This window comes from Anser anser (genome assembly GCF_964211835.1).
Source record: "Anser anser genome assembly, chromosome: W".
In the NCBI taxonomy this organism is placed as follows: domain Eukaryota; kingdom Metazoa; phylum Chordata; class Aves; order Anseriformes; family Anatidae; genus Anser; species Anser anser.
The window spans coordinates 13,801,974-13,811,295 of record NC_139731.1 but is presented as its reverse complement, the minus strand read 5'-3'; the positions used below and the strand labels follow the sequence as shown (position 1 = coordinate 13,811,295).

The 9,322-nt window shown below is 44.7% G+C and overlaps 1 pseudogene across 1 annotated transcript in view; it reads right to left on the bottom strand.

The window, feature by feature from the left end:
• LOC310888787 (protein unc-13 homolog B-like) overlaps positions 1–9,322 on the bottom strand; it is a 121,574-nt pseudogene that overhangs the window by 84,563 nt on the left and 27,689 nt on the right. The window contains exons 7-8 of the transcript XR_014589233.1: positions 7,858–8,085; positions 7,426–7,567 (exon numbers count right to left, since the gene is read on the bottom strand). The product of XR_014589233.1 is annotated as a protein unc-13 homolog B-like (transcript). The remainder of the gene's footprint in view (positions 1–7,425; positions 7,568–7,857; positions 8,086–9,322) is intronic.

Here is a 9,322-nt window from a genome sequence, read left to right as displayed (position 1 = left end):
CGTGATGACACTCAAGATAATCTGCTCCATGAGCTTCCCTAGCACTGAGGTCAAGCTAACAGGCCTATAGTTCCCCGGGTCTACCCTCCGGCCCTTCTTGTAGATGGGCGTCACATTTGCTATCCGCCAGTCGACTGGGACCTCCCCTGATAGCCAGGAGAGCCGATAAATAATGGAAAGCGGCTTGGCCAGCTCCCCAGCTCCTCCACCAGTTCTCTCAGTACCCTCGGGTGGATCCCATCCGGCCCCATCGACTTGCGTACATCCAAGTGCTGTAGCAGGTCACCAACCATTTCCTCATGGATAGCAAGGGCCACATCCTGCTTCCCATCCCCTTCCACCAGCTCAGGGTACCAGCTATCCAGAGAACAACCAGTCTTGCCGCTAAAGACTGAGGCACAGAAAGCATTGAGCACCTCAGCCTTTTCCTCATCCCTTGTCACTAAGTTTCCCCCCCCGCATCCAGTAAAGGATGGAGATTCTCCTTAGTCCTCCTTTTTGTGCTGATGTATTTGTAAAAACGTTTTTTGTTATCTTTAATGGCAGTAGCCAGATTGAGCTCCAGATGAGCTTTGGCCTTTCTAATTTTGTCCCTGCACAGCCTCACAACATCCTTATAGTCCTCCTGAGTGGTCGACCCTCTTTTCCAAAGATTATAAACCCTCCTTTTTCTCCTAAGCTCGAGCCACAACTCTCTGCTCAGCCAGGCCGGTCTAGTTCCGTGCTGGCTCATCTTTGGGCACATGGGGACAGACCGCTCCTGACCCATTAAGATTTCCTTCTTGAAGAGTGCCCAGCCTTCCTGGACTCCTCTGCCCTTCAGAACCGCCTCCCAAGGGACTCTGCCAACCAGTGTCCTGAACAGCTCAAAGTCAGCCCTCCGGAAGTCCAAGACAGCAGTTTTACTGGTCCCCTTCCTGGCCTCGCCAAGAATAAAGAACTCTACCATTTCGTGGTCACTCTGCCCAAGACAGCTCCCGACCACCACATCTCCCACCAGTCCGTCACTGTTTGTGAACAGAAGGTCTAGCGGGGCACCTCCCCTGGTAGGCTCTCTAACCAGCTGTGTCAGGAAGCTATCTTCCACTCTCTCCAGAAACCTCCTAGACTGCTTCCTCTGGGCTGTGTTGTGCTTCCAGGATATGTCTGGGAAGTTGAAGTCACCCATGAGAACAAGCGCTGACGATTTCGCAACTTCTGCCAGCTGCCTGTAGAACTCCTCATCCGTCTCCTCATCCTGGTTCGGCGGTCTATAACAGACCCCCACCAGGATGCTTGCCTTGTTGGCCTTCCCGTGGATCCTAACCCATAGGGACTCAACCTTATCAGTCCCAGCCTCAAGTTCCTCAACATCAAAACACTCTCTAATATAGAGAGCCACACCACCACCCCTTCTGTGCTGCCTGTCCCTTCTGAAGAGCCTATAGCCAGACATTGCAGCACTCCAGTCATGGGAGTGGTCCCACCACGTTTCCGTGATGGCAACCAAGTCATAGCCTGCCTGCTGCACGATGGCGTCCAGCTCCTCCTGTTTGTTGCCCATGCTGCGTGCATTAGTGTAGATGCACTTCAGTCGGGCCTTTGCCTTCTTCCCCGGCTTTGCCATTGTTCCCCCCGGCACAGCTCCAACAGGCCTTCTTTCAGCCCCATCCCCCTTCTTTCCTAGTTTAAAGCCCTCTCAACGAGCCCTGCCAGCTCCTGGGCTAGGATCCATTTTCCCCTTAGAGATAGGGACCCGTCTGCGGCCATCAGGCCGGGTGCCGAGTAAAGCGCCCCATGGTCAAAAAAAAACAAAATTTCTGTGTTGGCACCAGCCTCTGAGCCACGTGTTAATCAGGTGGGCTTTCCGTGTCCTCTCTGTACCCCTCCCTGCTACTGCAGGGATAGATGAAAACACCACCTGCACTCCTGCTCCAGCCACTAACCGTCCCAGTCCCCTAAAGTCCCGTTTGATAGCCTTCAGGCTTCTCTCATCAATATCATCACTGCCAGCCTGGACTATCAAAAGAGGGTAGTAGTCAGAGGGGCGAACCAGGTTGGGAAGCTTCCTGGCAATATCCCTGACCCTGGCCCTAGGGAGGCAGCAGACTTCCCTACGGGTAGGGTCAGGTCGACAAATAGGGCCCTCCGTTCCCCTGAGAAGGGAATCGCCTACTACGATCACCCTTCTGTCTTTCTTGGTGGAGGCAGTCTTGAGGCGTGGAGTCGGCTTCCTCGCCCTAGGCATCCTCCTGGGTAGACTTTCTACCTCGTCCTCACCCACCAGTCTCTCAAGCTCCAGGGCCTCAAATCTGTTGCATAAGGGCACCTGGGAAGGTGGGGCCGGTAGGGGGGGGCGTTGCCTGAAAGGTCGAGCAGGGACCTGTCTCCATCCCTCCTCAACTTCTAGGTCGCCTCCCTCTGCCCGACAGTGACAGGGCAGGGGGTCCATCCCCATTTGGGGTGTCTCACCCCAGTACCTCTCCTTCAGGCCCTGCAGGGAGTCACTCCACCAGTCTATCTCCCGCTCACACTCCCTAATAGCCCTCAACCTCTCCACCTCCTCTTTGAGTTCTGCCACCAGGCGGACCAGGTTATCCACCTGCTCGCACCTCACACACATGGTGCCTCTGCCTCCCTCAGATGGCAGCAACAGGCTCAGGCACTCCCTGCACCAAGAGACCTGAACTGCCGCATTGTTGAGCAGGCGGTCAGTCTGGGTGGCCACAGACTTTCTAGAGAAAGTGCTCTGCCTGGTGAAGACCATCGCAGCCCGGCTAGTAGTCGACAGCCGTTAAAGGTGTTGTTCTTATGGGCAGGGGGAAACTCTGCCCTCTCCGCCCTGCCTGCGCAAACTGCCGCGCCCCACCCTTGTGACGCGCCACACCCTGTTTGCCCGCCCTGTTCCCCGCGCTCCTGGTCGCTCGCGCTCCCTAGGGGCTGCTTTTGAACGGCCGGGGAGGGGGCGCTGCTGGCTTCGCCTATGCCTCGTCAGCCTCACTCACGAGGGCTGCCGGGTCCCGGCGGCTCCCTCGAGCGGCCTCGATGTCGGAAAAAAAGCCCTGCCTGTCCCGATCCCCCGCTCCGCTGCAGAACGCGCCTGCCCCTCGGCAAGTTTTAGCAGTTTATAAGTTAAGCACAACAGCACAAGAATATGCTGTGAGATCCAGCTGTTGCTGTTTAAGAACAAAGAAATGAATTTTCTGTTCTTAGTAGCATAAAGCTTGTTTCTTAGGGGAACAAGTACAATCATTTTGCCGTTACCCAACGCTACAACACTGACTGCACAAATTAATCATGCAGCTCTCCTAACTACAAAGAGCAGATAAAGTGATTCTGAGCATTACATCCTTAGCTATATTAACTCAGCTTCTCAAAAGGCGCTTGCCATGAGGAATCAACTTTAATTCAAATATCAGTTTCACATTGGTCACTGAGCAGCGAAACAAGCAGGATTTCATCAGTGCCATTTTGAGCATCTGCAGTACCTAGAGAATAAAGAAAGCAAGACAACCAAATGGTCCCTGACATGCAATGAACAGAGGAGGCTGAGGATTTGGAGTTCCAGTGACATTTATAAACATGGTGGTCTCCAAAGGTAAAGACTAAAAAACAACACTGAAACAATCTCATATAACCACAGAGATTACTAAAAGATGCTGAGCTTGATAACAAGCTCAGCAGGTGAAAGGAAAATTGAGCAACCAAACAGAACCTTTTGGGTGACAACACAGTGGTTAGCTATGCAATAGCACCATTCCCAAAGGATTAACAGGCATGTATGTCATCTGTGGCTCTGCATGTCCTAGTAAAATATTGGTTATCTGCTAGCAGGAGGCAACACATTTACTTTAACTGAGTTAGTCTTCTGTAGTAAAAGAAAAAACATGCTTCTTGCAAACTGCCCACTGACAATACAATCTGTTCCGGGCAACGATTTCACACCCACCATTAAGGCTTTGTGCACAGATATATTCAGACAATACAACTTCAAGGGGATTTTACTTTAAAATGAGGGAGTCATTTTGTTCCTAGGCCAAGAAACCTAGCAAAGCCCTGTTTGCATCCGCTAACTTCTAGTGCTCATTATTCAAGACTGGGGTCCTTCCTAAAAAAAGCTGGTATTGACAAGAAACCTCTAGCTGAGCCCACAATTCTTCTTTTAAAACTGAACTCTTAAAACCTGTCTACCATTGTAACTTGTTCAAATGTGTGCTCAGCTTCAGCCTTTACAAAAAAAGAGAGATTACCAGAAAGCCAATGTTTTCTACCAATAGTCTAAATTATGTCTAAATGGAGAATTAAAATTTTGTTTTAATTGCACTGAAGATTGCAAAAATATCTTCCCTCTCACATTACCGGGCTGTTTCCTAGGGAAATGAGTGCTTTGAAAATTTCCTTTCAAAGGTTCTGTATTTCAACACACTTTGTGAAAAATTACCAGCTAGATGGAGAAGAGAGATCCAAATTAGCTACCATTCCTGGGAAGTCTGCAGCCACCTGGTTCTCATGCACCCATTGACCCAGACAACTCAGAACCAATTGAAGATAGGACATGCTGCCTTCTGTCCAGAGTTGAGGGCAAGAGAGGCTGAAGGCACAGAAAATAAGTCTACAGGGCAAATGAAGAATACCTATTAGCCTGTTCAACATAGCTATAAGGAAAGGGATCTGGAATTATAACAAAACAGGAATGGAATGTAAAGCCAAGGGAAGCACAATTCATTAGTGCTTGCTGATAGAACTTTTTTTTTTTTTTGTATTGCAGCAATGTCTGGAGTCCCCTATCAAGCTTCATCCTGCCAGGCACCATATATGGGGAGTCTTTGCATCAAGCCTGCAACACTCTGAACTGAGCAAAAAGATCAGCTCCTTTTATTTTCATAGGTCTTCAAACTTCAGTGAAAGACAAATTCTCTATAACGTGTTTCCTAAAGGTAAGTATGAAAATATACAAAAAGATGATTTTCAAAAAGAAATAAGACACCTGCTTGGTGATGAACATGCTCCAAGAACTGGTCATTAATCCAAGCAGAAGCCCAAGGGACATAGCCTAGTAATGACCTAAATAGTGCTTATAATGAAAATCCAAAGTCTTTTCAACCTTGTCTTTTCTAAAATACAGTTCTAAATCTGGACTTCCAAATTGAGTCAAAACTACCACAACATCTCCTTAAATATGTCTTTAAGTTAATACACTTTTCCATTCACCACTGTAAATAAGCACAGAGAAGCTATTTCAAATAGTTATTGCACCCTTAACATTTTTAAAACTTGTTTAAGCTGCTTTTAATAAACTTTACTGAGTCTGTAGAAATTATTGTATTGTTCAGCTGTATGCAATCTGCCTCAGCTTACGTCATGGATTACAATAGCACTATGACAACTGATACACACAGGTTTTTGATTCCATATCCAACCTTTGAAAAGATGGTGGAATTGTGATCCCATAAAAGACACTGGGCACCTAATGAACACCAGCTACAAACAAGTCTGTCCAACAAACCAAGCAGTAGAGGAACAGCAATTACTAACCTATACATTACTGACCTGACCTCTCTCTACTCGTGTATCTTGCACCCATTGAAATATTTTAGCGTTCTGAACATTAAACTTTTCATATGTCTGCTGCTAGGTAGGCTTTTAATAACTACCAGAACACCTTTCTCCCACTGTAACAAATTAACTTTACTCTAAAAAAATAAACACATGCACCCTCAACCCTCAAAACTGAGCACCTCAATTGTCCTGGCAATCTCTTGTAAAAAAGCTTGGTAAGTAATGGGTATTGTCATGCATATGTGGATTTAACTTTCCATTGGATTATGGAGGGTAGAAGATTCCAGCAATTTTAAGAGTAGTAAGCTCTAAAAAAAATGAACCATACATGCAAAAGAAAAAAAAAAGGCATGTAAAAATACTGGCACTGCACACCCTTCCAAATGACTCTCCTCATGCAGCATATGTTGAGCTTTGACATCAACCAATAAAACAACACATGGATGCCAGTACTGAGTGATCTCCTGCATTTGATCTGGATACAGTCATCATTTCATTTACCTCTTCCTGCTATTCCAAGGCAATTAAAACCACCACCTAGACATAGATAAGATTCAAAGTAGCATCAACTCTAATGCCCAATAGCATATTATCTGCTGAATCATAGACACAGATAAAATCTAAACAGCAGCACTGTTAAAACTGTGACATTTATCACGTTGTGCTATCTATCTATAAACATAGCATTGTTGAAGCTCCTAAAATTAGAAGGGAACACACTGCAAATACCATGGTAACTACTTGGCATGGTAAATCAAGGTCCTTAAGGCTCCCACATAGACTTACTGCTATTGTGACTAGAGTTAACCAAACGACATCTAAGCATACTTACTACTTACTAAGAGGTTCTATTACTTTGGATTAATGTAAGAATAAACTTAATAAATAAATAAAAGCCCAGGAGCTTACTCTCTCAAAATAGAGCTGAGATTTTTATGATGTTAATGAGGAGCTCAAAACTACTTTAAAATATTTTTGTTTGGACTGTGCATTGTAAAGACAAAGCTGGATTGATATAAGCTTGATTTTAATATACAATTTCAGCTTGCAGAGAGCTCACTTCAATCAGTTTAGGGAAAAACAAGGAGGGGGAAAAAAGAGAAGAGAGGGAAGGTATAAAGGAAGAGCTTACACATTGAAGGAAATAAAGATGTCTTGGGTTGAAAGAGATCATCCAGAATCCTCAGAAACTACTTACCTGGTAGATTTCACATCTCCCTTTTGTGTTGTATTGCGTTTAATGATAAACTGAGGGTAGTGTTTACTTATTCAATAAAAGCAGGATGGAATAGTACATTCTTCAGTCTTCTGAGCATATTTGATACCTAAAAAAATGTGCCTCCAGTCTTTCTTTTCAATTCAGACATGGATACATTGCTCATCTTGAAAGCAGATAATCACTCAAGTTATTGTTACATTGATGTTCCTGAACTAAAGGGAGAGACTGGTAGTGTTGCAGACAAGTGACAAATAGTTACCTTTAACCTTTTTTGGTCAAACACCAGTAGTAAGTCACAGCAGTAGGTCACAGAAAGTTTGCTCAGCCTTTTATACAAACTTCACTTTTATATTCCAAAAAATTTTGAAAGTACTTCTATTACACAGGAACAAAAGTCACCAACTTAAAGATTTTCCTTTCTTTATCTTTCTCTAGAAACATCAATATAAGAATGCTCACAGAGCAGACAATTACACAAGTAAGAAAGATGAAGTGGACAAGTGTGCACTACGCACATTGTTACAGACAGGCACACAATGCCAAGCAGAAGTGAAACCTTCATACATTACAGGCAGTGTGGGATTGCATACTGACAAAGATGGCATAACTGTCAAAGATCATACAAACAGGCAAAATGGGTAAGAAAGAGTCCTTGTAAGAGTACTTACAAATAAAACTTCTCTTCCCAAACAGGGTTCAGACTCCCAAAAATTGTTTTTGTCCTCTTCTTTGTTTTACCAACTTGAACAGTTACATATGGATCGCTGGAACCAGTCTTGTCTTTGGCTTGCAGACTCTGAGCACACATCACTGGAAGGAAAAAAGAAGAGTTATCACTACTCGCCAATAACACTGTGTCCACACACCACATGAAGCAGCAAATCAGCCTGGCCAAAGAAAGAGGAATATCACTCATGAGAGTTTTTCCTGATGAGCCTCAGCTCATGGTACATTACAACACCTGGGGCAAGAGCATCTCCACCTGCTACCTGTACACTGAGCAGAGAGAGGGAAGCCTGCTCTCTCTAGCTTCACACCAACTCTTCCTTATCTTAGGGCCCCAAGCAAGAATGAGGGAACCTGTGCCTCCCTTCACTCACCTGTGATTGTGATCTTTGCTGACCATTTTGAGGTGCCATCAAGAACGCTCTGCTTCACCGTCTTCATCTGCTGTGCATGTGTCAATTTGCTCTCACAGAACACATCTCTGATCAAGTCAAAGATCTCTGGCTTGTTTCACTCACGGATTTTCATGCGATCCTTCATGGCCATGATAAAATTCTGGGTTCGGTCTTCAGCTCCATGCTTTGAGCTCTTCTCTGCTGCTCCTGTGCATCAGGAAGTAAACAATGCTCATTAGAAACAGGCAAACACACCAAGTCATGCTTCATTGAATAGGAATGGTAGGATCAAAGCCATGAGTTACCCTCCACATGATGCCTCTTGCTATTGATCTTTACAGTCAGACCCTCCTCCCTTTCAACATACACGCAAAAAAACTTGGACCACGTAGAGCTGGGAGGGGATAATGGAAGGGGAATGCCCAGACTCTTCTATAATCTGGGACAAGACTGTTCTCCTGAGAACAGGCTCAAATCCAACACCATTGCAGTTGAGAAAGATCCAGAAATGAAGTTTACCATAACAGCAGACATCAGCATGCCCCCTCTTCTCATCATCTTGCTTTAACAAAGGCCTCTGGTCACTTGCATACCTCTTACAAGATTTAAAAGTTCATTTAATTATGAGATAAGAATGCTCCCATAGTCAACTATTCCCTATTCAATTCTGACAGCCACATTTGCTGTCAGAACTCAACCACAGACTGTTGTGTCAGATGTGAGGAATGAGTTAATAAAACCACTGACATGAGCTAACAGGGCAGACAAACCAGGGTGTGAAATGAAATACAGGAATCTGAGACTACACACGGTCTTTCTACATGCAGTCTGCATTTAAACAGATTTCAAGTTATGACCTTAAATCAGATATGGTTAAACCAAGACAGAAGTCCTGTGAACACATTCAGACATTATTTCAGTTTAGTTTAATATGCTTTTGCATGCTTGTTTTTTCTCAGATACCTTATATTAAGCCTTGTCCTAGAAAAATGACCTTCACCAGCTGTTCACCAAATACTGAATTACCTTAAAAATGTGTTAAAACAGGTGCAAGTCTGTGCAAAGGCAGCCATCAATCACAAAGATACCCCAAATTGTTTTCCTCTGGAACAAGCGCACAAATATATCTGGAGCACCTTAATACAAGACTTTACTATTTTGCATACTAAGAGAGTTTCAGCAGTTAGTGACCAAACAGGAACAAACTTCTGTGAATGCACCCTCATAAAGGACCCCCAGCAGTACAACATAACAGGGAACCTTGTTAGCAGGCTCAACAGCATGCCCAGTGACTAACATTGCCTAAAGACAGCAATTTCTAGGACCTTCAATCTAATACCTTTTACCGTTACTAAATTCACTTCAATAAAGAAACAAAACTCAATTATAGCTTCCACCATCCAAACTGAAAAGAATAAAAACACAGTTTAGAATAGACTGTGAC